This window comes from Dromaius novaehollandiae, chromosome 12 (assembly GCF_036370855.1).
Source record: "Dromaius novaehollandiae isolate bDroNov1 chromosome 12, bDroNov1.hap1, whole genome shotgun sequence".
In the NCBI taxonomy this organism is placed as follows: Eukaryota; Metazoa; Chordata; class Aves; order Casuariiformes; family Dromaiidae; genus Dromaius; species Dromaius novaehollandiae.
Genome location: NC_088109.1, coordinates 22,788,149 through 22,815,209, shown reverse-complemented (window position 1 = coordinate 22,815,209; position 27,061 = coordinate 22,788,149). Strand labels below are relative to the sequence as shown.

Genomic DNA, 27,061 nt, shown 5'->3' with positions numbered 1-27,061 from the left:
CAGCCCTTATGTCAGCTGGTCCTCTCTGTGGCAAGCTGTGCAATTCTTTCCCGCGTTCTTGGAAGCAAGGTACACTAAGGCAGAAGGCAGACATTGTTTTTACTTTTGAATCCATGTAGTGCCTGTTTCAAACAAGCATGGATGGGGTAGAGCAAAGATTTCATAGAAGAAAGTTTTCTTCATCTATCAACAGATATTCCAATAAAGCTAAGAGTAGACTTCCTTGGTGTGGGGGATAGAAAATCTTCAAGTGTTAGCGAAAACCTTCTGGATAGAAGGAAATAAATCCTTCCAGACCTCCATAAACTATGCAAAAGAGACTTCTACTGCTACAGATTTGCTGCAAAATTTACAGTTTTAACAGAGTTCAACATAATGTATGGATGATGGTGGTTGTAACAACAATATAAGTCAGCTTATCAGTGGTCCCCCAGAAGGGCTATCATACCCTACAGGGCTGGGCTGCAGGCACTTGCTGGGGCCACGGGATGGAAGTTTCTGCTGGCTCTGTGCAACACTGGAGGTGTGGCATATGACGACATGGACCTGAGGTAGGGTAGTGCAAAGATCCTTTATTGAAAAACATAATGGCCGGTTATATAGCAACCAAGCCCAGCCACTCCTCCAAGTATCTCCTAAGCATTGTGGCATCTTGTGATAGGTAGGAAGACATCTCCTGATCCCTGGCAGGCAGGCAGGCAGGCCAGCAGGACAGGCCCACTGTAGCTGCTGACACGTAGGCAGGAAGGCACACCGTGACTGCTGGTATGCAGGGAAGAAGGCACATCCTGGCTGCTGGTACATAGGGAGGAAGGCACATCATGATCACTGGCAACTCACGTGCACACATTCTGGCCACAGATCATAGTTACCACATCATCACTTTCTGTCTTAGAGATTCTCTGTTGTCTTTCACAGTGCCATCTTGTTTTGGTCCCCAACATGGAGGAGAGGATACCAAGCAACCACCGCAGAGCGGCAACTGCTGTGGCAAAATGGTCCATGAAACTGAGAATCTGAAACTGCAGGTAAGTCAGGGTTTGAATCACTCTGCCTATATAATGTGTAGCATGAACTGAAAGTGGGTGGGCGGGAGCAGGAGGAAAAAAAAGAAAACCTGGGCTTTGGGTGGGCTGATGAAGTCCTCGGGTGAGGATGCCACCTGTCTGGGGAGTCCCCCAGCTCTTGGTTGACCGACCGATACTTTGATCATTTTGCAGTCAATGAGGACACTCACCTGTTGGAGCACCACTCCAGCCCCTCTCCGGACGCTGTGCCAGGAGCGCAGACAAATCCCCTCCGCATAGATGTCCCAGGAGGGTCATAGCCCTAAAAATGCATTTGGGCACAAGTTCCTCCCCAGACACCAGGGCGCGGAGCCTGGTGAGGTAGCTGGGACCTGCATGTGTCCTGGGGGGCACATTTGTCCTGTACCAATGTGTTTCCATCAGAAGGGAAAGAGGTTAAGAATAAAACGATGCATCCACCCAGAGCTTCATGCCGTTGCAGGGCAATACCATGATTTTAGCACAAACCTGCTCCCATAGGGCGCTCGGCGGCCTCCCTGCAGCCGTGGGAGCACTCTGAGCGATCTCCTTGATTTCTTCTGTCCCTATGACTCCCACACCTCTTGGTGCATTGCAATAACTTTCATTTTTCCGTCCTCTACGTCTCCCTAAAAAGGCAGTTCATTTCTTATGAGCTAGTAATGGCTCTCAGACTCCCAGGGCATGCTAGCTGCTTACAAAAATAGTGAAAATCTTGGCAAAGTGATCACCAAAAGGAGTGAAAGATGATGCATCTTCTTTATGACAGAGATTAACATTCCATGTATCATACACATATATATATATTCATTACATTTAATTTATTCAGTATCTCCATATGACCCTTTCATGCTTTTGCATAAAACTTAATGGTATGCATGGGTTTTCCTTGTAAGCTAATCCTAAGGGCATATAAAACAACACATTCTTAACTTATCTTGCTGAATCCCTCGAAAAACAAGGAGTTTCTTAAGTTCCTATTTTGCTAGAACTGTAAGTTCTTCATCCAGCAATTACAACATCAGATGGGGATTTACTCGCTAGCTCCTCTTCTTTTTTCTAATTATATTTTAATGGTTGAAAAGAATTTCTTTTTCATAGGTATTATATAACTTCATGGAGGCCCTTTGACAGGAGTGGGGATAGAGTGCATGTGAAAGGTCTGTCAGAAGCCCACAGGGAGTCCATCAGGGTCTGTTTTTATTAAGCTTAACACCAACTATATTTCTTATGGAGTTATTTTCTTCTTCAAGGATAATTTGTCAGAATCAGACAGGCTATTCATTTCTGCCCGCTTGTAAATACCCAGTGTGTGCTCCATCACCAGCACTCTGTTCTGAAGTGCTGGGGGACTCATAAAAACAAGCAAAGGTCTCATTAATAACCAAGGAATTTTGGACTTTTTTTTTCTACTACTTATATTTAGAAAGAAATTATTGGTTCCCTCTTTATTTATCATGCAAGGCATTTTAATGCTCAGTCATCCTCTTTGTATGTCCTAATACTCTAATTCTGGATTACAGGATCCTCGGTGACGGTCTGATAAAGCCTAGCAATTGGCTTTCATTTTCTGTATCTTGATAGGAGTTTTACTTCCCAAGGGGTGTAGGCAACACATTCTGTAGATGCCAAATGTTCCTTGCCCTCCAAGTAGGGAATTAATTTGCTCTTTAATGTGCTCATGCACCTATACCACTGTGGTGTTTTACCACTCTTACTTATGTCTGTCAGCTTTCTGTCAGCATCTTGTGTTTAAAAGCAATGTGCATTCTCTGCTGATGTGAGATCATTGAGCTTCATGTTTTAATAGAGTCCCACCTATTTATATTAGTCCAGACTCTGGCTGAACAAATTAATTGGTCCTAAGTTTGCTGTTATACATGAGGTAAAATGCTGGTTTTCAATGAATAAGGAACATTAGTGAACTGTAGATTTAAAAAAAAAGTTACCAGTCAACATAAGTTGCTTTTCTGTTTATAAAAGGGTAGGTTAGTCTTCATTTACAGAAAACAAAGGTTAACAAAAATCCTTTTCCTCAAATTTTACAGTAAATTTTGCTGTGGGATATAACTAGGCCTCTATAATTCAACTTGCAACACAGAGCAATATTTTCCAAGGCTTTAATCCTGAAAAAATGTATGTCCTTTCTTAACTTCATATAATGAATAACAGTTAATTCCCCAGGAATGAAATGCTTGTCCCCATCAAATAAAAGGGAAAATTCCCTTTGCTTACACTTAGACTAAATTTCACCCCAATCCGCAGAGGAATGTTAAAAGCATGTGTCTGTGTGTGTGTGTCTTTGAGGTATCAGTCTTAACAGAGTGAACATAGGATCTAGATCTGCAGATCATTGCTCTTTTTGATTATCATTCCTCATGTGAACAATAAGTTTTAAGACCAAAGCCATTGTTAGATTTGGACTAGCTCTAAATGAACATAACTTTAAATTTATGGGATGAGTAACTCAAATTTTTGTCCAAGACTTGCATTTTATTTCCCCCCAGGTTAACCCAAGCAATTGTGGATATTGCAGTAACACTTACCCCACCCATTCTATCCCCACTGGAAACTGGGGCAAGTTTTCCAGACAAAGCTTTGAAAGTAAAAAATACTTCAGAATATTCCATATACAATGCATCCTTAAAATACTGGTGGGTGTAGCAGTGTGAGTCAGCTTGGAACCCAGAACGTTAATCTGGAGTGGTTAATCATAGTCATATACTGGAATGATAGGAATAAAGTTGATTAGAGAACCTTACCTGGCTACTATCATAATTATGGGGAAGATTTGCCACTGACTTCAATGTCTTTTGAATTCTGCCCTAACCTTATGATACATATAAAGCTATAAAGGATACAAAACTTAAATGTCAGAACATAAGTTTGATTTGAATACCCTGATCCTTTTATTTGCCTATAAAGCTCTAGGTAAACTGTTGCACTGTGGAAATAAATAATAAATTATGACAATTAATAATTGATTATATTTCTTGATCTCAGCATTTCACATTCAGTGACTTACCTGGCCTTCTCTAAGACTACAAAGATTACCCGTCAGCAAATGTTTTTTAATGGCAGCTTTTACCTGTTGTTTACTAGCATTGTTGACCCCATTCACATTCTATAATGTAATTTTAATGGTGACTTTGTAATCAAGGAGTATGTGTGTTTCAGAGAACTGTAGCTAAGATTCAGAACAGCTCTAAAGCTTACAGAGCAGATTTACCTGAATGAATTCTTTCCTCTTACATTAGAAGTTCAAGTAGATTTAATATTAGTTAAAATGGTAAAGGTTAAGCATTCAGCTGCCATTGATCACAGTGAAATTCGCAGAGATTCAGTATCTCTCTGGAAGTTTACCCAAACATGCCTAAAAAGTGGTTTACAGAAGGGGCCTTATCCTGCTGCTGTGATGGACACAGGAAGTGGAGTGGACCAGGCATCTAGGCTTTACAACCATTAATTCTGGATCTGCACATAGGAACTGGCTCAGGCATGCAGACCAATTAACCACAGCACATGAGATTGAGTTTATGGTGCTTTTCGGAGGCTGGCTGAGGGCAGATGATGCCTGATGTCACTGGCTCTTAAGGTACGAAACCAACGCCTCAACAATTTCCTAAATAAACTTGAAGCAGTAAGCTGTGTTTTATATTACATCAGTACCTGGTGTCATCCAGCCATGGCATTTTTCATCTGAACATAGGAGCCCTGAAGCTGAATGACAACCTATTTTTCTTGCTTCGAACTATGTATATTCAATTCAAGTTATACTTTTAAAGCGTGGGTAAAAAGGCTATCGTGTTATTTTTTTGCACTGTACGTACGCTCTATATGTATATGTATACGTTTGCACTATATGTATATGCACTATATGTAAGTTACCATTAGCTACAGTGGTGAAAAACAAAGAAAAATTGGGATATCAAGTGCTAATCTGAATAATGGAGTTTGTGTCATTCAAGAATAGGAATAATAATCTCAACCATAAATTTAATTATTTCTGTTGCATCAATAGTTAGTCATATATACACCTGGGACAAGGAATGTTCTCTGTGTGGAAATCTCAGAAAGAAAGGTGGTAAGCAGTAAAGATTTGAACAAGAAAACTTTATGTCCCATTTCTTTTAAATAGTTTACAAGATTATCTCCAAAGTCAGTACATAGCAGCAATAAACTCTTCTGAAATTAAATGATAGTCACTAAGAAAGAAGCCTAGAATAAAAACTTCCAAAAAAGAAAATGATTTAGTATTTGAAAGGAAATTGCATTTGTAAATTTATTTTTGCTGATAAAACTGTTATGCTGGACAATTTTATGTGGTTCTTGTAAAAATTCAGTTAAATGAAAAATTTGTAAGTATACAAGTATCATACACATTAGGAAACTGCACTGGATGATTTGAAAGAAAGTGTGTATACACGCATGTATGTGTGTATACATTGCTCACGTGACCTGTATGCATCCGTGAATATCTAATTATGAGTGCTTACATATACATATATATCCTGAACTTCCGCAGAATTGGCAACGAATGTCAAATGTGCAAATGTGAAAGCCCAAGGATTATAGCAATTTTCACTGCTACTTAATGAATTTGTCTGGTCAGAGAAAATGAGAAACAAAGAGAAGGAGGGAGCAGGGGAGAAATTACCCGAAGCTATGCAGTAGCATCAAGAATGAAATAACAAAGCTGGCAAAAAGGAGCAGGACTGGTTTTCAAATCCAAACGACAACATAGGACGCGCAGAGCAAGGCTCGGGTTGATGTATGCAGGGGTTTACAGGCTAATCATCTTGATGTAACCTTCAACAATGTCTGTTCTAAAGATGTGCAGACAGTTCTGTGGGAAGTAGTACTGGTATTTTAGGAAGTGAGAAAATATCCTTACTATCTACCCTTGGAAAGGAGCAGCAGGGGTGAAATTAGGAAGATGCTGACCTCAGGAAGCTCAGAGTCTTCTCTTAGGACAAGAATGTCTGAAATGTAGACCTAGCTCCCCAGATGTAATGATTGCAGCATCCTTTTCTGCAGTGCCTTGTAGACTTTATTGCAGATCTTTTAATGCAAACTTTTGCAAGTAAGCAATTAAAGTGAATCACAACGAAAAAGATAATTTCCTTTTGCTACTTATCCTGCTGACCATTTCTGTCTTGTGCTTCCTTGGTAAATTTGTCTGAATCCATCCCTGGGTCTGCCTGTTTTGAACTATTTTCCATTTTCTAGCACATGGCAAATGAACAATAGCAAAGAAAACTGAGTAACTGGAGCATCACCATCTCTGGTAAGAAAGGAAGAAGAAACCTTGCCTTTATGCTTGCTTAGCAATTATCTGGATAAAATTGTCTTGTTCACTTGGGAGTTCAGCTAGTGGTAACTTCTAGAGCTTTCCAGCCTCCTCAAATGTGGTGAAATAAGCAGTGGTCCCCTCAGGAGAAAAGCTCCGGGAGGCATCGTAATTCTCAGATGCTGTAGTCTGCTTTTGGAGGCCTGCTCTAGTGCCTTAGTGATGTGATCTAGTGTACTGTGACAAGCAGTTGGGAATGCTGTGCACACAGTCTCAGCAATTTAATTACAATCAAATTAGTTATTTAATCAGGATATCAGCTTGAAACAGAAAAAAGCCCCTGCTTTTTCCTCTTCCTCCCCACACCTCACGAATCATCTGATGAATGCCTAAAGCAGTGAGGTGCTAATAGCTGTTAGCTCCTGCTGTGCAAAAGCTTCATTAAGTTTTTGCTGAACTCTGTTGGTGTACCCCTTCATGCCATCCATCAACAGATAGCTTGAGTCTGGTCTAGCTATTGATCAACCTGTTACTCTGCTACCTGAGGTAGCCAAAATCTCGTATATTCATTCTCACCATACCCCTGTGAAGGAGAGAAGTGCTTTTCTACCTTTTTCCAGAAATGCTGAAACTTAGAGGCTTGTTAGGTTCTGAATCTGAACTAGTTACCTGAATAATGCTGGAGTTACAGGTAGAAACAATTGTCTAAAGTCACATGGGAAGTTTATGATGGAACAGGAGAAGAAACAAGATCTTTCTAGTTCCAGACTTGTATCCTAACCAACGACCTATTCTTCCTTCCAACTCGGAAGGATACGGTTTTACAAGAAGGACAGGGGAACTGAGTTTCTTTAACTTTAGTCATAGCATCATAAATCACTGAAGCATTTGGGGATGAATCCCTACAACCCAAACAAAATTCAAGATTATATTTTTAAGAGCAACAACTTGTTTGATAACTTTATGGCAAAAGAAGCAGAACTGTAACTTAGATGTAGAATAAACTTCCTGACTCATGCAGTGATACTGTTCAGCTAATGTCTGTCCTCTGTTTGCCTTCAGAGTCCCTAGAGGAAAGTTCTCTTCCCTTTTTCACTAATTGCCTCTGACATGCATTTGGCCAAGTGACCTGCACAACCACATCAAGTGTAGTCTGAGTTAGTCTCTTCAATACAAAGGGAAAGCAGAGAACTCAATACCTTACTACCCTGCACAGTGGGTTGTCATTTATACTGGCGTTCACCGTGTATTATGCAGTTTTCACAGGTGCAAATGATTCTACAAGGTGCAAAGTGGCACCTGGGCTTGCAGCTGAATCTGCTGATTTGCTGCAGCACAAAGATGGTGGGGGGAACACTTGTTTTCTGTTCGACTTTATTATCTGAATTACTTTATCAGGTGAACCAAACGGGACAAAACTAGATCAGGTCAAATTGATTTATATTTTCTTCACTCTTTCTCACCAAAATGAAACACCCAAATGAATTTAGTTGTATCATATGCTTTGGAGGACTAACATTCACAATACTGCCTCAGGAAGACTAGCCAGCTGCTCATTCTTTCTCTCCCTTGTCTCTTATTTAAGCAGTAGCTTGGTAGTTGCTTATGCAGAATAAGAAGACACAATTTTTCAATTTCTTTTCCTCTCTGAAGCAATTTGTACCCAATGTCATCTCTAAGGAGATTGTCCTCATCACGGTAATCTGTGTGTCCCTAATGCTCTGTTCCTGTTCTTGATGGTTAGGTAAATGTAGACCACAACAGCAGTAGGAACGAGGTGTTTCATTCTTCACTGGGAAGTCAATTGTTTTTACAGTGATGGAGAGATTGTGGCCCAGCTGCTAGCCTGCTGAGCATTTCCACCTGGCTGCTGTTTTATGCCTGGCCCTCTCTCAGTACACAGGTTGGCTACTGCTGCCTCACAGCTTCAGTGGCAGGACCTGCAACTTCTCTTTCTCACTGATAGAAGTCACAGCCCTTCCTTGTTCTCCTGCTGCTCACCTGTCCCCATCCTTTAAAAGGCAGCATCCTGGCCCAGCAGGGAGGGTGAGTGTGTTTGGTTGGAGGCTGTAGGCACAGCAGTTAGCAGCTGTGTGCATGGCAGGCAGGGCAGATGAACATTATAGGCAAAATGCAAAACTCCAAAGCACATGGCAGCTACTAAAATATCTGAGCAGGAACTGTCACATGAGCTTGCTCAGATGTCCAAGGATTAAGAACACCTACCTGAGAAATGGTAAGGTGAAAATCAGGTAGGGAGCAGACCTGAGTTGGAGATTGCTGTTTTTAAGGTGAGTGACCTAACTGCTGAGCCACATGGTATACTGAGTAGGGGTCCTTCAGTTCTTTTTGTTCCTCAGTGCATAAGTCATTGAGACAGGGCAGGAGAACTGACTGTTACAAGCCTTGATTTACACGCTCTATCTCTGAAGTATGGTCTGTCAATGATGTGCTTGCTCAAGTTCACATATCCAGCAAAATGTGGAGCAGGTTGTGACACCGTGACTGTGACTGCTGCAGTCTGGGTCTTCTGTGTGTGGGTTTGGCCTTGGTTCAGTACTTAACTGTGCTGTGTGCTCCATCAATCTCAGAAACCACCTGCAACCAGACTAAATCTCTGCTAATGTAATTGGTATAAATTCAAGCTTGGTGTAGTCTATGTTGAGGGGAATGTACTTAGTACTGCTTCACAGCAGCTATTTGTGACTTGGAGAAAGTTCTGTGCAGCTGTGAGTAATGTTTTAGGTAGATGGAGGTAGGAGCTAATGTTGCCATGTCTGACTTGCCTCTGACTCCTTCCCTTACCTGCAGTAAGGTGGAAGCTTTTCTGTACCGTGTTTCCTTCTCATAGCTGTCTCATTATGCCTTTTTGTTCATCTCCTTTATGCCCACCTTGAGCATAGTGAAAGGTATTGAACAATTGATAGTGTATGAAGGACTTCCAGAAGCACAGGTGGATGACTTTGGCCTGAGAATTTTAATTAGCATTTCTTTTTGATATTTCTGGTACTCTGTGTGTAAATGTCTGTCTGATGAACCGCGCTGAGATATCTCTATGGTGATGGTGAACTCTGATCTTATGAGCACAAGACAAACAGAGACATGGCTAAGCAAAAATCTGTTGCTTATTATCGGAGTTTTTCTTCCAGAACTCAGTTAGGAGAAGGACAAGCTTTGCAGTGTGACAGTGTGGTAGGAAGGAATGGTCACAGAAAGCAAAACAGGCCATGCTGTGTCTATCCAGGAAGCATGCTGCCTATGCATCATTTGGATGGTGTCACTGCGGAATAGAAATAATCATGTAGTGAGAAACAGCTTAAGTTACATTATCTGGTCTTATCTTCAAAACTCAAATTTTTTAAGTCCAGTTCTGATGTACAAAGCTACTTAGTAAATTCTGTCTTCTTACCTGATTTATCCTGTATTAGGTAGGCTTTAAATGTAACAAAAGTATTACACTGCTGCTATGACTGCATGACAGCAGAAAGCGTGCAAGATCTTGGCTCACAGAAGTGAACTGCAATACTCGGGGGCACAAGCGATGCATCTGCACGTGGCAGAATTACGCTTTTCCCTTGATCTTTTTTCTCTCTCCTCCCCACTTTCCCTTCAATCCACAAATCTCCTTTGCATGAGGAGAAGCAGCCCACACCCAGTAATCTCCAAATTCAGCAGCAGTAAGAGTGGTCCAGCTGCCTGTGTGTTCTTACATGGAGCTGAGAAGCCAGAGCATGAATGTTTAATCAGGTTTGCTTATGGAGTTAGCATTTGTTTCTAACTATAAGTCTAGGAGTTCTCTGTTGTGATTCTGTGGGGCTTTAACATGCTTGCTTTTCAAATTTAGCTTTCTACGTCGGCTGATAATTTTGCTTATTACTAACATGATTATGGCTATTTTTTCCTTTTATTTAATCTATTTCTATCCCTTAGAGTAGTCTTTCAGCGTAGTTCACAAGGAAGGAAAAAGCTTTGTTCATGTTATAATCTCCTGTACAAACAGAATATTTCCAGTACAGGGATGGTCTGACCCTGTTCTCCAGCTCTGTAGTCATGTGCACTACCAGAGGACTAGCTGTAAAACATTGAAATCTGATTTAATTGATAAAACTAATCCTCTGCTTCAATCTACCATTACATGTAGTTTCAAAAATATCATCCAGATCTTGATGTTATGCAGAAAACCTTTGCTTGCAGAAACTAGACTGTATGTATGTATATTTTTCTAAATATATTGACTATATGCGAAAACTAGTAGTGATGCCAACAGCAGATTTTTTTTTTTTCTGTGGTAACCTGTAGCATATTTGTTTTGCTTGAGTAACAATGTAAACAAGTATAGTGATGAATAAAATCAATACATTATGAACAGTTTATGAAGTCATCTGGAAAATCTTTGTAGTGGGAATGGGACAAAGAGGGCAGATTGTCTATCTTAAATATAAGGTGACAATTTCATAGAAAGCTTTGCTGGGCATCTGTATTATACATGTCACATAATGAGACCCTTCATGATTGGAGCTCTACGTGCTGTTATAAGGCAGATAATACAGTTACTGAATTGAGAATTCAAGGCCGATTGGTCCAATGTTACTAGGCCTATACTGGATCTAATTCAGTGCAGGTCTTCTCCCAACTTGTACATATTGCAAAGACACTGTTCTGAAAACCTCACTTTACCCAAAACCAGGAAACATCACCTGCGAGTTGAAGATTGCTGTGGAATGTCTTGGCCATACTATGGGGACATAGTTTCTCTAAGCAGAAGTCTTTCATAGCAGATTGTCCAAGTATTGCAGCAAGGAGATTATTTTTCTTCATTCTAAGAGAAAAGTGAAATTGATGATTTCTCTAGGCATGTGGGTGTTTTTATAGGAAAATAAATGAGCTTTGATAAGCCTAGGGTATTTAATACACAAATTACAGACTACAAAAGTTTCTAACTTGTCTGGCAAATTAGAACATCTTTTTTTGGGTCAGTATGGGTTGAGTTTCATTCTACAGCTGCTTTTCGGTGCATTACAGTCTGACAACTAAAGTACCTGTATCTTTAGTTCAACCAAAAGTCATTTCTGCTTTAGCTCTGGAGATCCATTCTCCAGTTCTCCACATGTTGGTCATCTAGATGGTAGCTACCATATGTAGGCCTTACTCTTGTCCATTATCTTAAATGATACGTTAAATATTTGCTGCAATATATTTGCCATTTGTTGCAGATTTTCCTATATATCTTACAACTCAACATTTCCATTGGCTGCGTGTTCACTGTAAACACATTGATCATCTTGAATTCTACAGTGTTCAATTGCAGGGTATACACTATTCTGTAGGATTAATGCCTATTCAGATATGGAGGTGAAAAAATGTAAAAACATTCAATTTTGATTAATTAAACTGTATTAATTTAACAGATGGTGTGTTCTGACACCCACCAGGCTTAGGTTTAGATTTGTGATACTTTAGCAGGGATCTCTGCTCCTATTTTGATAAAAATTTTGGATCTCTACACAGTCCACAGAGGTTCAACTCAGGCTTCTGAGTTGAACCCCCCCCACACACCTCACCCCCCCTAAACTCATGATAAGGACAGATTCAGTCCTGGGTCTTGTGGGTTTTATACTGAGGTTTTATAATGCTGCCTTATAAATCTGCATCCTGGGCATGGAACCACTAACTCATTGTACTCAAACAGATCTTGATCTTTAAGTCCTTGTGCAAAAGGATGTAATAGTGAATCTCCTTTCTACTAGTAAAGCATTAATTTTTGTAGGGAATCCCTGCTATACTTGGACTATTTTGAGAGGAACCTTTTGCAATTTCAGAGAGATTTATTATTACAAAATTAATTTAGAAAGGAGCAGCATTTTATCTTTACAGTCTTTCTGGAGGGAATCTGATAACATGTTTTCTTCTTGCTGTTCACTTTGCCCAGCACCTATGCTAGCTTTCTGAAATACTATGGGGTAAATCAGACCTTACATTTAGGCATGTACTTTTAATTATGTCTGATACAGAAACAGCCTGTGTTGGACTTCTGGGGTGCACTAATGCCACTTATTTCTGATGGTCTGTGCAGCATTATTGAAAATGGACATGTCCCCGGATTTTACTACTATTTTTTTTTTTTTTTGAGTCGCTCTCTCCAGCTTTTCCTATTGATGTAGAACCATCTAGTAACTGCCAATAATTACAGGCTATTAGGAAAATGCTTACACACCCTGAAACTTGCCAAAACACTCACCATGTTCTCTAGGAAGCAGATTCTGCTCTTTATTATTCATGTTAGTAACAAGTTTCATGGAGTAGATTTTGTTAGTGAAATTCTTCTTCCTGCTCGATCCAGAGGACTCTAGGGGATTTTTAGAGCTTTGGTTTCATCAAAGAATCTGGACTAGCACTAGCTTGTGAATATGTGCATCAGGTTAGCTTGCAGGTCACCCGGTCTCACACTTTTCCCCACAGTTTTGCTCTTTGTCAGAAATGATATATCTCCAAAATCAAACTCTTTCTATTACCCAGCTATAATCGCTATTATCTTAAACACTCTTGGGAGTGCAGGGGTCATAAGATGGCAGGTTCCTTGCACATTTACCAATCCACCCTTGAATAATGAATTCATTACCCATTTGTGTGTGTATGACAGAAAAACAAAATAAAGAAGCAATTTTATCACCAGGGTGAATTTAAGGGTAAAGTAATACATTTGCTTAAAGCCGTAGAGTTGCAGTAAAGAACAATGTTACATGAAGCAAAGATGCATCAGTGAACCTCAAGCTAGTATTTGTAAACCTCTGAAACTTGCCGAGGATTACTGTGCCCTGATCTTACGGCTCCTTTTTGCACCCCTGTTAGAGAGGGTCAGCCTGACCTGCTCTGTCCGTTGTTCAGGATGGCATGATGTATCCTTGCTCATTTGCTGCCTACCTCTTACTCTCCTCGTTTCTTGTGGCTGGGGCACCTCATGACAGTCCACAAACATAATCTACTCTTGGTGAAGTGTATCTATTGTACCCTTTAAGTCCTTTTCTGGTTTTAGGCTCCAGGCTGCTTCCGCTTGTTTTCAGCCTCTTAAAACCCAGTGCCACTAGTCTATACTTCTCATGATACAGAAATTGTAAGTAGTACTAGCTTCTTTCAAGTTTTATGACATTTAGCTTGCTTTGAGCTCTTCACAGAATTTACAAATGACATATAAGCACAACAAAAGACTGATTTGTGAACTGGGTTGTGGAATGCTCTATGCAGGCTTCTTTATATTTAGGAGAACCCTTCAGGGCCTCTTTCTGTAAGCTGATCTTACAGGGTGTATACATGCTGTTGCAGGCAGGAAAGCTGCTGAAACTTAGACTAACCCCTTCCCCCAGAGTTGCTTAGTAACTGCGAGTGGTTTCACAGATACAGCTTCCAAGTACCAACCTCTAAGTCAAGAATAGCCAAACTGTAACTCTTAAGCAACATACAGCTTGCAAGTAGCTTGAATTCAGTACCATACAATAAAGGTGTAGCAGATGATGTTGCTTTTTAAATGTGAATTTAAACCAATATTTATTTTGCAACTTAAATGTATTCAATTATTTGTTTTTGCTTATGTTACTTTGGAAGGTATGTCACAGGACTAAAACTGTTACCTTTATAAGCCAGAATTATAGTGGGGTAATGGGAAAATGGCAGGGGGGAAAATGCAGCAATGCTGGTGAGAGTAGAAGAAAAAGCTACAATGAAGGAAAGACAGAAAAGAAAATGGATAATGTTTGGCTTTTATCAGAACTAGAATTTGCATCTGAGACAGATTTGAAATAAGTGAGAAATGGATCTCTCTGTGGAATTTCTTGAAATTGTTAGGATTAGTTATCTGAAATGAATAAGAAATTTCTGTGTAATGAAAATTCAGAGTTTTGTACTTAGTGACTTAAAATTTTAGCTGGATGAGGCAACGAGACCTTTGAAGGCAGTTAGTCAGAAAGACCAAAACTGAAATCATTTCAATTTTTCATGCATTTTTCTCTTAACAGAAAACAAGACCTAATAATTCAGACAACTCTGTCAGATAAGTTTGGGAATTGTGTCATTCCTTAACTCTAATTCATTCCATGCAGATGGCTAAATCATGCCACATGAATGCCAAACTCCTACAGCACCATGTTGCTATTCCTGTTTTAAAAATCATGCCTCCCAAGATGCTAGACTGACAGGGATGCTATGAAGTGCCTGCGAGGGGAAGAAGAGAAACTATAGAACTGAAGATAAAGTACAACTCTTGCAGTATGTTATCTTGCATTATAGACTTGTTTGAGCTAAAAAACTAAGTATGTTTGAACCAGGTCAGTGATTTTGAGAGGATGAAAAGGAAAAGAAAAAAATGTAGATTTTGCAAGAACCGAATCGCTGATTTGATATGTGTCCTTTGTGCCAAGAGACAGCTGTTATCACAAAGCAATGCAAGACAGGACTAAGTATTCCTAGTCATTTGTAGGTGTTTCTCTTGTTAGTATTCTCAGGTCACCCTGCTCAAAGCAGCACTGGGAGAAAGTTGGGAGCTCCCTAAAGCAGCTGAACCACAGGTCTCTGCTGAATATGGTAACTATAGCACTGGAAATTGTCATGTTGCTTTGGATTTATAAGGAACATGTACTGTGCCCTCTAGAAATGTACGTGTATCTCTAACAAGGACTACAGTAAGGGTCTACAGTTATATATCAATTTAATACTCTCTAGATGCACAGATATTGATAAATGTGAATTGTCCATGCATTCAGTCAGTTTTTAAAAATCAGCGAAAAGCACCGAATATTACAGTCTCTATGGCAGCACAGTGTTAAACTAGGAAGATTTTATCATTACATCACTACACAAAAGTACAGTTTTGAGCAGCCCTCTTAGTACTGGCTATTATTTTATTTTTGCTATTTACGTGGCAAAGCTATGTAATCCTGTAAAACTTCCAAAATACAGATATAAAACCCTCAATTGCCTAGCCAAGTTCTTATTTGGGTAATTGCATTCTGTCCGTTTAAAATTCACACTTCAACTTTGAATTTGATATTGATTGGATGCCTCTCTGCTTTCTCGTACTAAACCATCTGTGTGCTTTTACAAAGTTACTGCACTTCATCTTCCAGGTAGCTGCATTTCAGTCCTTGACACAGGGAATAGACTAGAGATGTCCAGGCTGGTTCAGTGTCGTCAGCTGTTAAAGTGGCTCTTGAGCTGCTGATAAAGCTTCCTGTTGGCAATCTCTGCTCCTCCTGCTGCTGTTGCCCGGGATTGGCTACCCTTGCTCCTCCGTCCTCCCTGGTCCTGGCTCAGCCTGGGAGGTCCCCACCACCGCAGAATGACCTGATCTCTGCCAGTGCCACCCCAGGAAACAGCTGAGCCTTTTTGGCAGCACATCCCTTTAGGAATGTGGCCTGGAAGGAATCCTGGGCTATTAAATTAAATCTGTACCCTGCTATCTTGGGCAAGCACTGGCTATAAAATTATTCTGTCCCATCCTAAACCACAATAGGTTTTATTGCTCCCATGACTCCTATTGAAAAGCTGTTCCAGACTCTTGCTATTTTAGTGGTGCAAACTGACCTCTGAAGGCCTGAATTGGTAATCAGCTTGTTTGCTTTTGGACTGTATCCACATCTGTATTTTGATATTCCAGAGAATACACCTAACTTGTGTATGAACTTCACTGCAAAAGCAACCACTGCTTAAAGGTCCCAGACAGCATGGCTGAAAGGTCCCTGAATAGCTGGTAGGGGAGGGGGAAAAAAACATACATTTTCCTCTTATCCTGAAATTTCTACGAAGCAATCCAGTAAATACTTTCCACCAGCTCCAGATAATTATATGAAAGAGAAAAGTAAAATATAACACCTATTTTTTTCATTTAATATGTTATTAATGAACAGGTTTTTTTTTTGCTGTTTTTTTTAAAGCTCTAGTGTATGACTACAGGCAGAGAGTCCTGGAGCTAACTGTAATTAATGTTCTATTGACAGTGTGGTAAATCCTTACCTACTTCCTACTATTGTTTTATTACATCTTTCTTGCATGTCAGTGATGCCTACTGGGGATGGAGGAGGAATCTTCCCATGTCAGCAAAGGAATTCTTCTGTATTTTCTTCCTTTTTCTTCATTAGTGAGAGTCAACAATACTTGTAAGAACTAATTCTAGCCACTCCATGCATGCTTAACTTTATTTGTGTTGTCATGGTTTGGAGTCCTTTTTAAACAGAAGATAATTATCAAGAAAATAAATACCACTATAAATTAATGTGTTGTCTCCTGGTTAGATCTATTGATACCAAAGCCCAGCTGGCTATTAAGCTCTACAGTGTGGCATCATCTAGTGCTGTGTTCATCTCTCCTATATTTGGCCATCTGAAAGTTATATCTGTAGCTGTCTAACCATCAAGGTTTGTGCTGTGAAACGGCCACCTCCAATTCTGCCCCTCAGAGAGCTTTCGTAGGATTGAATAAGTTGCCCTCGATTGATGTAATGTTTTTAAGTTGCAGTTCTTTAAGGTGTAGACCAAGGATAGAAAAATCATGTGCACTGTTCATTCAGATAAGTCTAGAAATGTAGTCCAATAAGAGCATCACATATATTACTTTGATAATAACAAGTATGACATTTACAGTGCCTTTTTCTCTATGATACCTATTTACCTCACAATAAATCTTGGTTCTTAACAATGGGGGTAAATATTGAAGGTTTGGAGGCACTGAAATACCTGCAAAAGGGAGAGATCTAGTGACATTCAGAGCAGACCCTCAACTCCCTTTTATCATGCTACTTCCAGGACAGGTATTTGTTACCCACTGTTACAGCATTTGTAAAAAATAGTATATAGAATGAAAGAAATATGCTGTAAGATGAGGGGGGAAAAAAAGTCAAAAGCACAAGTGGAAGACGGAACAGGAAGCAGTTCAGAAAAACCTGCTGGTGCCAGATTTAGCAACCTGTTCATTTCTGATGGAGGTTCTTAACCTGTATTCTCAAAGGCAACCATCGTGCCTCAGAACAACACACCGTACACCCAAATAGTTCAAACAGTGTGAAGAATTAAGCCCAATCATCTGTTAGCATAATCAAGATAGCTTTATTTGTATTTCTTTAATTCTTGGATTACTCCTGATATATGCCAACTAATGTTTCTCTAACAATAAAGAAGTTATTCAAAGGCTGCCTGTAATAGCTTGAGGTGCTCCTGTTAGAGGACCTACATGACGCTGGGGCAGATATTGGGCTGCTGTGAACAGGACTAGAACTGGACAGAAAAATATGACAAGCGTTTTTTATGCTGGAAAATACAGTTGTAAAAAATGTGAAATTGTCCCTGAACTTTTGTTTTGTTTAGTTGAGGACCTTCAAAAAAGAAAAAAAGTCCAGTTAAAGGGTAGGCTACAGAATAGCTCATTTAAGCCCAAAAAGCAAGCCAAGAAATATACTGATGAAGAGAAAATAAAGGTTGGATTATTGTAGGAGAACTGCTTTGGAGCAAGGTAAAAGTGTAGCTAATGATGCTTTTGCTAAGTATCTGAAGGCTCATTTTGTGCCTCTTGCTTTGAACAAAACCCTCAAAAGGCTATTCAAAAACCTGATGTAAGAGACAATAATGTCATAATTTCATCTGTAGGCTCAGTTAATGGCTTGCGATGATTATATGTATTTCTACAGTGATGGGAATGTTTGTGTAGAGTACAAAGTCATCAGAAATGCCAACCTGGAAGTGGATTGGTTTCCAGTTCCAAAACCATGACTTTTGTTTGCTAAGTTGGCAAGAAGGATGATACTTACAAAATCTGACCTGTCTTCAGAAATAGTCTGAATGTCTGATACACACTTCTTGGAGCCTGCGTCCACTAAAAAGAAAGGAATGTATTTAGCGTCACTGGCATATCGGATGAAATTGTGTAAAGTTAAAATGTTGTTACCACTTTTTAATGAAAATATTTTATGGAGAAGAATAAATAAAAAGAACACTTAGGAAAATTTAAGAACAATTTGAAATACTTAGTCAGCCAAAGAGCTAGGAAAAAGAGGAATGATTTATTTTATAACTAATTTTGGTTAGTTTTAAGTATCCTGAAAACATACAGAAAAATCCATAAAATTAAACAAAAATATGTTGAAAATATACATGTTTTCAATACACTATATCTGAAAAGATTTCAGAGATCGGATGCTTTTAGATAGATTAAATATTGCGGAAGATTTAGTCTAAGATTCCTCATAATAAGACGACCATTGAAGATGGAAATAGATCAACAGTAGCTGGCAGTGATTTTTCAGACAGATTTGGATTGGAGCAAAAATTGTGTAAATATCAAATACATCAGATGCTTATGGAAAAATCTAATCTGATGAGCTTGAATAACTGCACTGATAGGTAAATAGAAAGATATTTTGAAAAACTTCCAGTTTAATTTGCTTATTTGGGGATGTAGAATTTACTAAGGAAATAAGTGTGTGCCCAGCTCTTACCTAGAGTTAGGTTTTTTTTATTAAAATATGGGATAGGATATTTAACATTACAAATAGGTGTCTTCTCTTCATGCAGCAGTCAGCTCTTTTCCTCCCATCTCATTTTTGCAAAGCTGTTTTTTTGTAAATAACTTTCTTCTTGAATTATACCCCTTTCAGCATCAGAGAAGAAGCAATGGAATATGTCAAAAAGATGACTGAAGCGAACAGGTCCTAACATAAGTTCTGTAGCTCTGTTACAGCAATGTAACTTAAATACTGAAGGAGCTTTCTTTTTTAAAAATGATCTTTTTTTTTTATTAAGAGGAGTATTAGAGGATGAGAAATCCCTTGAGACTGTCAGTGTTCAGTCCCACTGAATAGACCCTACAGATTTCTCTAATTATTCACAAAACATTTTGAGCAGATGTCCACAAAATGAATTATTTGCTGTCTGCCAAAAGCTACTTCTGGCAGGCAGTTTAGCAGGTAAATAAAAAGAGAGGTTGAAAACATGAATAAAACATGAATAGAACAGCTTAAGGCATTTTGATCCTCATACATTCAAAATCACCATTCAAATCTACCGAGGTACAGAAGGTAGGATAGGCTGTTGTATGAAAATATGTTGAAAGGAGTCAACTTTGAAGGAAACATTGTTAACAAGTGTTTCCTTGAGCTAGTGGCAGTATCACTGTGCCAGAGCAACAGACAACACTGCAGAACACAGGACGGCAATGTTTTTCAGTGGAAAAATATGGAAGACCGAATTGTGAGGTCTACAAGTCACGTAGGCCAGTATCTTGAATTCTTAAATTTAGCAGAAGTTGTGAACAATTGTCACTTTTGCTATTCTGCCATTGGTCAGGGTATCCCTATATAATTGAACCTTAGTTTGAGTATACAATAAAAAATACTTAATCTCCTTCTATTCTTCCTAGCAATAAACACAATGTTTTCCTGCGTGAGAGAGGCTATTTTGTTCTATTAATAGCATGAAAACATAGCATCTACCCTATAAAAGGGCTGAACATTGCAGTTAGTAAACTTGCAAATAAGTACACTTTTCAAGTTGGGTGTTTCAGGTTTTAAAACCTAATCAGCCTCATCTTAGCATGTATATTTCTGAGATCACATTTTTAAAATGACCTATGTGGCACCATTACAGGCAGCTTCATATGGAATCAAATCAAACACCAATTCTTTGTGAGGAGGGGGGTTCCCAAAGACATTATACTGAGTTAAAGTGGATTCTCTGCACTCCTCTGAAAAAATAAAGAATCTTTAATACTTTAGGAGGACCTATTATTCTATATCCATACCAAAATTTTATCAGGTCAGACAAAATGCATTAGTTTGCCAGAGAGAAAGAACCAATAAAGGGGAACCAATAGCAAGGATGGTATATCTAAATATCAATAAATATGCATTAATAGTTTTGGCATATGGAAAGGTTACTACCTAAGAAAGCAGTAAAGGAAAGAAATGGGATGATTAGAAAACTGTTCAAAGGAAATGAATGATAGGCAGGTAACTATAAATAATGGACCAGATTTATTTGTAGTGGTTTCATTAAAAGCAGTGTTAAATTAATGCCAAGAAGTCATCTACTTCCTTGCAATACTTTTGACCTATCCAGCGGAACCATTGTAGTTACTAATTCGTACAGGATTATACATAATTGGGATGCCCAGTTATAACAGTTGAGGTTCAGAAATGACAACATTCTCTTTTCTTCAGGGATCTGTAATTTATTCCATCACCTTGAACTTGCATTATACAATGTGACAAAATAAAATTTGCAAATGTTCTCCTAAATCCTGCTAACTTTGGTTCATACTGTATATGCGAAGGAAACGTTGAGAGGATTAAAAATGTGGGAGAGAATTACCATTTTAATATATTTGATTCAACCAGGAGGAGACAATAGAAGGTTTTCAGCCTCAGTAAATCCACTTTAATATATGTAAATAGTTCAGACAAGCTGGTTCTATCCCATTGTCTTCATGAAAGCAGTAACAGCAGGATCTGAGTTTGATAGGCCAAGTTTAGTTTATTTACCAAAGAGCAGTCTGGTATAGGTCAAGGCAGATAGTAAGGAGAAATGGGGTGGTGTTTTGTTTTGGAGGGAGAGCTTTCCTTTCAATATTCTAATTTCACCAAAATATTTTCATACAGTATTAATTCATATGAAGTCTTGTGCATAAACTGCTAGCAGAGTTACCTATAGTCTCAGAAGGGTGCCTTATAGCCTATTTCCCTGGACTTTGAGATTTCCAACATAGAAGCTAATCTTAAATTAGACTAATTTTTTTCATGTGTTGTCTCTTACAACTACTGAGTTATCATAATAAGTGTTTGAAGAAAAGAATATTTATATAGAATCAATATCATGAAGATCTCAAAAGGTTTCCTACAATGGAGGATTTTCTGAGGGAAAAAATGGCTCATACATGTTTGGTTATTTTTTGTTGCTGTGTCATGGCCTTCATGCATGCAACCCTGCCTGGTTCAAGGGAGTAATTCTTCTCATACAGATATCAAGCAGCAGAAACTGGAAAATGACTTGCTAGGATGTCCTGCAAGTGTTATATAGGTTGGATAAAATAGAGAGGTGTGTGAGCAACAATGCTGGAACTTAACTTACAGAGAAATATCTATAGAATTAGGCCGTCTGTGGAGGATCTTCAGGTATGCTAGAGAATTTTATATGAGGATATTCTAGCTATAAGGGTTATAGAGCTAGCTTAAAGGGGAGAAATGATGATATAGTTAGCTTACTGGAACTCAGAGGAGAAATACTCAATTTTTTCTCATAGCTTTTTTTTCAGTATAAAATTGGGCAAGTTATTTTATGTTTGTGCTTGGATGGTTACAGCTACAGAATGTGCAGGTACATTTATACAATCTTCCGGGGTTTGGGGAGGATATTAATACATCTAACCTATGACATTATAGTCCTCTGATGCTACAGTGGACTGTAGCCCATCAACCTCTAAATAATGACTGATGGTATACTGTAGCACTTTCCTATTAAATCATGCAGGATTTTTCATGTGGGGCCAGCCAGCCTCTAGCCACCTAAATAATACAGTAAGTAGGTTTGTTCTAACAAGTTGTGTCTTCCTACAAAGACAACTTAGCTATATTGTAGCCCAGTGCAAGGACATGGTTTATGCTACCATTCTTTAATATGAACTGAGGATGTCAATTCTTATGTCATTAGCATGATGCTTTTTTACTATCCCTGAATTCACTTTACAATGAAATGATTTGGAACAAAGCCAAAGATAACCTTGAATGACAGAAATGGTATCTTTAAGGTGATTCTGGATGCATAGGCAGCCAAAGTTCAGTCTCTCTTCAAAGTCATGATGCAAGTATTGTAATGCAGATTACATCGATTTGCTACCAGTTACTGACAGCTAGCAGGAATCTTTTAAAGATTCTCCACAGTACTTAGACAATAAGAAGCTCTCTGCATTAAAAGGAAGGGGTTTTTTATATTTTCCTGTAGATGATCAAAAGTTCCATCCTAAAAATAGTATCAATGTTGTTATCGTATGTGTAAAGCAAAATTCAATTTTGTATAATATATTTTATGACTACAACGAGATTCAGCTTATAGCATAAACAGTGTCTACATTTAAGCATATAAGTAATGCCACTGACTCTAATGTATGCTTAAGAACTTGCTGGGTTAAGATTTAGTAATTAATCTATTGCAGAGAGGCAATAGAAATGCTGACTTGCCACATACTGACAGTAGGTTTGCCGTGGTTCCGAATTATCCTTGTGCAGGGCTGGTATACAGGTGTATGATGAATGAGAGTTGACAAGCTTCTACAATAAATACTGGAAATACCAAAGCAAAGACCACTGAAGCATAAAAGAAATATTGTACTAGGCCATAATTCAAACCAGCATTCCATTTACAAATGTAATAAGAGTAATAGAAAAGATTAACTTTCATAGGAAATTACAGTTTGTGTGCATAAGTGCATGTTTTTGTGAAGTTCAGTTTCCTAAAGGCTTTATGTTTCTGCATCAACGTTACCAGAATAATTTTAGATTGGAGTTCCAGTGCAATTTTAGATTGCATACAGAACGCAGTTACAGCATTCTATATACAATACTTACAAGGACTACTTCCCCACTGGGGACTCAATTTTGCAAAGATGTCTATGCTTTTCAGAGTCAATCGAATTACAAACACTGTAAACTGCAGTGTGTGCTCATACCTTTTATCTGCATGTAAACATACACACAAGCCTTGGGACTATGCCTGGACAATGTGGGATTGGGAACCCAAATGTGTGGGTTTGCATATGAGAAGAATTTCTCAAAAATCTGATTCTTTGTGGAAGTATGGAAATGTTTCAAATACAATTCACTGCTTGTCCCACACCATAAAACAAGTCCTCTCTTTTCTAGCTCCTCATTATATCACGACTGGGTGGTGCAATATGGAACCTTCCTACAAACAGTGTGATTCAGTGCTCAAAAGAGTTGCTTAAGCAGCAAAAGATGCTTCAGTTTCTCAAGTTACAGGTCCAAGGTCGATGAATGCTCACCAGTAGGATCCATTTCCTGTTACTGTTGGAAAACTGTGGATACAATTTTAAAGAGATTTACCAGCAATCAGGATAAAGACTAAAACTTGTGTCTCCTGAGCCCCTGGACAATACTCTGACCCTTGTGGCATTCCTTCCTGCTGATAAGATCTCACAGCCTAATAACTCTATGTCCAAACAAACAAAAAAAGCCAAAACAAGATAAAAGCAGTAAAGAAATCACATTACTCAAACAATGTTTCATCAGAAATAAAAAATAAAATGTGATTAGGAAAAGAAAAAGAAGGAAACTAAATCACTGTTCTGCTTCTTCCATCCTCTGGGCTTCTTCCCAAAGTCTCAGTTCTGCACAGTTGTTTAGAATAATCATCATTAAAAAGTTGGTATCATATCTCTGACATCTTTATTTTTTGCGGTCATATCTAAGTTGGAGCAGAACACTGAGAAATCCCCTTTGTTTGCCGTTGCAGATCCAGGACCAGAATGTGCAGCTCGCTGGGGCTGCAATTCCTGCCTTGGATTTCAACTGACCACTTTCTAGCATTATTCACAAGACAGATTTATTGTATTTTGAGATCTGATTATTAACTGTCATGAAAGGTTTGGTACCAAGGAGTGACATCTCTAAAGCTAAACATGGAGAACCTGACATCTAGCAGAAGACACAGTTCTCCTGCTCAAATGTCAGAGCTGTTTATAATGCCACTGTGGTCGTCTCTGGTCCCAGAAACATTAAGAGATGTCAGTCTCAACTGGCTGCTGAAATGGAGGAATATGGCACTGATTTGTACATATGGATAAACTGAAAGTGTGTGTTGTCTCTGAGCAGGTTTAACTAGCTTTTGGCAGAAAAAATGTTAGTTTCATTTTATGTCAGATTACAGTATATGGAATAAAACAAGCTCCAGGATGAAGGCTGTTTATGAAGCATACCTATAGTATTACACATTGCCAACCTTCATCAGTGATGAGGATTAGTCTACCTTATACCATGTAGTCCAGTTAGAACCATAAAAATTATAAGTACTTCCAATTAAAACAGCTTGGTGTTTTCTCAGATTTTCAAAATGTTGTGTTCAAATCTTCCATTTTATGATTTTTCACATTACAAGAAGCCATTGACTATCTGTGATCCCAATATTTTCTAGTTTTTATGTAAAAACCTAAAAATTTTGAATAATTTTTTTCTTTAAATGCATCTAGTTTCAAAAATCACATACAAAGCTGATATTTGTGATTTGGCTTAATTCCACTGGAAAGAGCAGGCACAAGCAAACTTTCCCGTGACCAGCTAATGGCTCTCTGCTCTGCATGGAGGACTTTCTTCAATGTTTGTTCCCTGTACCAGTCTCCTTCCCCCCCCCCCCCCCCATGGGTCCTGGGAAGAGGACTTGAGATCAGTTTTCACCTTTCTGAGTGACAAAGGCATTGCAACAGGATTGGCTTCTCTAGCCTGCCCTAATTGAAAGAATAGCTGTTTCATTTTCTTCTGTATTTTGCTCCACTTTAGACTAATCTGTGTACTCTAGGTAAGCTTCATGTAGTTAATCTGTTTCCAAAAAATGTAGGTCTGAGTGTGTAAGGCTTCTGACTGGAATTCTGTTGACTTCAGATATACTTCTGTATTCAGAGGACTTGCATGACTTAAGATCCAAACTTGAGGTCCTTAATGTGATGGACCACAATCTACAATTCTAATAGAGCTGTTCACTGTAATAGATTGGGGGAAATGAGGTGAAACATTATCACTAATCTTTGTACTAACTGCATTAACTCTCAGGATATATTCAAAAAGGCAAGGGAGGGTATTATCAAAAACACTTACCCAAGTGTGGAGGTTTTTTTCATTAACTAACTTCTAAGTTTCAAAGTCCTTGCAGTTTAATTGGGGGTAATGGAATTTAACAAAAATAATTATAATTGTGACTTTGGAGGCAATATCCTACCTTTTAACAAAAAAAAGAGAACAAAATATAACAACTGATTTAGGCTAGTAATTTAATACCAGTTAAAAAAGTCAAAATTCTGATAAAATTCACTTTCATTGCCAGATATGTAAAAAAGGAAATTTGGAACAAGCTATCAAAGGCTTGATTTGTATTTTAAGAAAAGTATAAATAAATGAGGCAAGAGCAGATCATCAGCTGAAACTGAATAGCCTTGTATAGGGTTTGGGGTTGTTTTCTTCAAGGAAAAGAAAGAATTTAATGTCTGAAGTCAAAGTTGGACTCAATCAATACCTTCAGGGCTCTTGAGAAATTTTGAAAATAGTTTCCTACTTGTAGTGATTTAGGGCAGTCAGGCATGTAAAAAGATTGAATCAGTTGTGTGAAATCAATGACCTCCCCCCAAGATTCCCACTGAAATGAAAACTTGCCAATTACGCTGGGAGTTTTGATAAGGCCAGCAGGAGGAGGATGTTCCAGCCTTGAAGAAACAGCACGTGAAATGTAATACCTATTATTTTTTGTGTCATTAGAGTGTGAGACAGAGGCATGGAACAATATTCTGAACATCTTATCTTAAAGCTCCACAATATTGCTCTCACGGCAGATTAGCAGTGGTGATACAAAGCAAATGAGCACTGCTTCCACATGCATGTCATAATCACTCTCCACTACTAGCTCTGTTTTCAGACATTTACTTCTCTGCTCAGCAGGGAGCTGCAAAGCTACTTCATTGCTGCCTTTCAGACCTCTCTTCAAAACTCCCGTTGGCATTAATACCACAAAAATGGCAACAGGTAAGTCTGCTAATGTTCTGAAACCACCATTTACCTTGAGGTTTGGCATTTCCTTAGTCTTTTGCCATGACCATCTGTCTATTGTTTCCCTTATATCTTTGAGGCTTGAAACCTTCCTTTTTGGTCTCTACAAGCAGGCAGGGAAGATCTGTAGAGCAAAGGGCTGGTGTGGGGCTTTGCAGATTTCGGGTGCCTTTTACTTTGAACTAGGGCTGGTGTCCCATGGACTGAATGCTTATTTAGCATGGCATTAAGCATGCTTCTAGGGTGCATCTTCCCGTTTTTTTCATCTGAGAGGAGCCAATTCATGCACTCCAAGACTGCCCCACAATGTGCAACAAAGCACGATACAGGTGGAAAATGGGGAGACTGACTTCAAAAACGCAGTCTTCATCTGAACCAAAGCACTAATATTGATACATAATGGGTCTCCTAGGTTTGTTGTAATACAAACAATGCTATGAAGTTCTTCAGATAGTAGATCTAGATAGACCAACATTTGATGTACGTGATGGTTGGTCTGTACAACGTGGGTTAGGGACGGATAACAAGTATGGCAGCCAGAGAAGAGCCCTGTGGCTGTACAAAGGGCAAGGAGCTGGCCAGTCGGCAAGGAGCTGGCTGATTAGCATGGAAAGGAGGTACTGGTTTACTGGGTGGAAAGCATCAGGCCTGTTTTAGCACAAACAACAAGGAATGCAGGTTATCATAATCCCACACAACCCTATTGCTAACCCTCTCCTCCTTGTTCTTCCACTTCCCTCTCCTTTTCAGTTCAGAAATTTCAGTTTGGGACTGCATTCTTCCTTGGCAAGTGGCATGTAGCAACAAGCCAAAATATCTGCTGTAGGGATCTGAAGTGTAACTGGATTGTGACAAGGCTAGTGACAAAGCAATGGGATCTTAGCCTAAGTGTCAGAGAGGCAGAATGGAGTGCCTGGGGAGGGAGACCCA

At 38.9% G+C, this 27,061-nt stretch overlaps 1 long non-coding RNA gene across 1 annotated transcript in view; it reads left to right on the top strand.

Annotated features, from left to right (window-relative positions):
- Positions 1-756: 756 nt before the first annotated feature.
- Positions 757-27,061, top strand: part of LOC135329596 (uncharacterized) — a 40,752-nt gene continuing 14,447 nt past the window's right edge. Inside the window, exon 1 of the long non-coding RNA XR_010391158.1 lies at positions 757-1,028. This is a non-coding gene — a long non-coding RNA (uncharacterized LOC135329596). The remainder of the gene's footprint in view (positions 1,029-27,061) is intronic.